We start from the raw sequence: 3,768 nt of genomic DNA, 5'->3' as shown, positions 1-3,768 counted from the left end.
TCTAAAAAGTCATGACCCCCTTCAACAGACTGAGGATGCCTATGGATCCCTTCTCAAAATACCATTTTTAAATTCATGAAATAAAATATGTAGGATTATAAAGGAAACCAATTATACTGAAATATCAAAATATTAAAAAAACCAACCAAGTTAATGAACCCTAGGTTAAGAACCTCAACAATCTCAGCATTTTATCTTTTCTCTGTCCCAACCAAAGGAACGCTAGTTATTTAAACATCCTAACATACCTGATCAGTGGAAATATCCCTACTATTGTGTCTTCCTTGTGGCAAAACAGAAAAAGAATATCTATCTATCTATCCATCTATCTATATCCATATAGGTATATATATATGTGTGTGTGTGTGTGTGTGTGTGTGTATACATCTATACACACACAGAGAATATACGGACATACACAAAAAGAGAATATATACACACACAATGAGAACACACACACATATACATATATATATATATATATATATATATATATATATATATATATATATATAGAGAGAGAGAGAGAGAGAGAGAGAGAGAGAGAGAGAGAGAGAGAGAGAGAGAGAAATGTACAAATATAATTTTGAAAATGTTTATAATAGCAACACAACGCTGGTAGTTTTCTGCAAATTCTGTGTTTCTTTCACCCCTCCCACCCCAGCGCCAATCATTAGCTTCCCTACCAGCTAGTTTGCCCTGAAGTCAGGAATCCAGCTGCCAGGTGTTTGCTGATTAATTTGTGTTGAATGGCCCCTTAACAGCATTATCAACGTCAGAGGAGCAAATATCTCTACTCTCTAATAGAGATTGCATTTTTTCACTAAAATGCTTGGAATTAGACCTTCAAGCTGTTCCCACATAGGACTACTAAAATGTGTTTACAACCACGTACTGATGACTATGAATAGGAACCCCCTGAAGTAGTTCCATATATCTCAATTCTCACAATTCAAAATTATAATTATGTTAAATATGTAAATTGGTTCCAGTCCAATAGAAAAATACAATGTGAATTAGAACAATAAGATCACCATTTCCCCCCCCCCCCATTAATCGAGACCTAGTTGTATATAGGGACAGGTAGGTGGCACAATGGATAGAGTGCTGGGTTGGAAGTCAGGAAGATTCATCTTCTTGAGTTCAAATCTGATCTCAGACACTTACTAGCTGTGTGACCCTGGGGCAATCACTCAACCGTGGTTGCCTCAGTTTCCTCATCTGTAAAATGAGCTGGAGAAGGAAATGGCAAACCGCTCCAGTTTTCTCTAGCAAGAAAACCCCAAATGGGGTCACATAGAGTCAGACACAACTGAATAACAAACAAAAGGTACATATAACTAAATTTAAAGACCAAAATTTAAAGGGATTGCTCCATGACAAACCACCCTCTTTCTCCTTTTTTGGTATTCCTCTTCCATTCTTTCGGTAACTAAGGTGTCTCCCATTAGCTGTGTTGTCCTTGTCAGTGCCTCACATTCCTGACCTTTCCTAACCTCTCCTCAGAGTACACTGGGATCCTTTTTCTAGGTCCAGCTGCTGGAGATAAATGAGGAGGTTTGAAGATATGTTGGATGAGAAACAGCTGAAGGAGGGGCAGCTAGGTGATGCAGTGGATACAGCACCCGGCCTGGAGTCAGGAGGACCTGAGTTCAAATTTGGCCTCAGACCAGATACTTGATACTTACTAGCTGTGTGACCCTGGACAAGTCACTTAACCCCAACTGCCTCACAAAGAAAAAGAAACAGCTGAAGGAGCTGAGGATCTTCAGAGTGGAGAAGAAAAGAGTTTGGAAGAACTGCTGACTTGATTGCTGTCTTCAAGTATTTGAAGAGCCATTCCATAGAAGGAGGGGTGTGTTGGAGTTGTGCGTGTTAAATTTCCAGAGTGAGTATTAACATTTATGTAACTCTTACTACTATGCGCTGGGCATTGTGCTAAGGGCTTTAAAAAATGTTATCTCATTTGGACCTGACAACAACCCTGTGAGGTAGATATTATTATCCCCATTATATACATGGGGATACTGAGGTTAAGTGACTTGCCCAGGGTCACATAGTGTCTAAGACTGGATCTGAACTCAGTTCTTCCTGTCTCCAGGCCCAGTCCTCTAAACACTGAGCCACCCAGCTGCTATTTATACCTCAAAAGTAGGGTATGCTAAAAATCAGGGTTTGATTTATTGTTTGGTCGATTACCAAGAATTAATTTGTGAAAAAAATATTAATAATGCAGATTGAGCTTTAAGGTGCGTCATGCCTTTTGGAGAGCTGGTTATTAAACATTTACCAGCGTACCTCTGCATGAAGAGACTTATTTTACCTGATTCCTGAGGGCAGAGGTAGGTAGAAGGTATGGTGAGACAGATTCTGGCTGAATACAAAGGGAAAAAACCCAAAACTTACTAACAATTAGAATCTGAAAATGGAATGGACAACCTCATTAGGTAGTGAGTTGTCTATTACTAGAGATGTTTAAGTAGTCCTATCATTTAGAGCTGGGGAAAAAACTTTGGACAATCTTCTTTTTAAAATGAGGAAATGAAGGTCCAGAGAAGCACAAAGCTCACCTTTCTTCTAGGCTTTAAGGTTTACAAAGAATTTTTTTTTTCACAACAGCCCTATGAGGTAGGGAGTGATGCATAGGGGAAACTGAGACTCTAAGAGGTGAATGATTTTTCCAAGATCTCCCAGGTAACAAGTACCAGAGTCATTCTTCAAAGGCAGGTCCTTTGCATTTAAAATCTAGTGTCCTTCTTATTGTACATGGTCACTTATGAGACTATTAGAGAGGGAATTCCTGCTCAGGTATGGGCTACTCCTGAGGTCCCTTCTAACTCTAGAATCCTATGACTTGTGATTATTTAATCTACTTGTAACTGGCAAAAAAATAAGATACCTTAAGTTTTTTTTTTACCAGCTGATACCATGTAAAGAGGCATGTGAAAAGAGGCACGCAGGTGGCATAGAGGATAGAGCATTGGGCCCAGAGTCAGGGAGACTCATCTTTCTGAGTTTAAATCTGGCCTCAGATACTTACTAACTGTGTGACCCTGGGCAAGTCACTTAACTCTATTTGCCTCAGTTTGCTCATCTGTAAAATGAGCTAGAGAAGGAAGTGGCAAACCAGTCCAGTATCTTTGCCAAGAAAACCCCAAATGGGGTCACAAAGAGTCCAACACAACTAAACAACAATGTGGAAAGAACATTGGACTTGCAACCCGGAGAGACTTGGTTCTGATCTAAACCTCAGTCACCCCACCTAGAAAATACAGAAGGTACTATTTGCAGTATTTGCTTCACTGGTTTGTTGTTAGTCAAATGCTTTGTAAACCTTAAAACCCGGAAGAAAGATGAGTTTTTATAAAAGCAAGAATCAACAAAGTACTTATTTGGTACTTCCCATGAATCATCTAGTATAGCTAGTTATCTTACCTGAGTGTCTTGTCTCTCTTGCTAGATTGCAAGCTCCTTGAAGGCAGGAATTATGCTTTTGGATTTCTCTAGTGTCTTGCACATAATTGATATTCAGTAAATATCTGTTAATTGACTAACAAATGGAAATAAAGAGAAATGAATTGAAGAGGAAGAGTGGTGGTGGAGAAAAGGAATTTCTTTTTCTAAAAATGAGCCTGTTAAGCCTTGTGAAATATCCCCAAAGGTGAATGTATTCAACAAATACTCTAATTTAATCTGTCAGTGTTTCTTTGCTCTTGCATATTTACCATTTACATCAATTTGTGCTTTCATATAATACATTTATGGAAT

The sequence above is a fragment of the Phascolarctos cinereus genome, unplaced genomic scaffold (genome assembly GCF_003287225.1).
Source record: "Phascolarctos cinereus isolate Bilbo 61053 unplaced genomic scaffold, phaCin_HiC Scaffold_4;HRSCAF=312, whole genome shotgun sequence".
NCBI lineage: Eukaryota > Metazoa > Chordata > Mammalia > Diprotodontia > Phascolarctidae > Phascolarctos > Phascolarctos cinereus.
Note: the sequence above shows the minus strand (reverse complement) of the source record.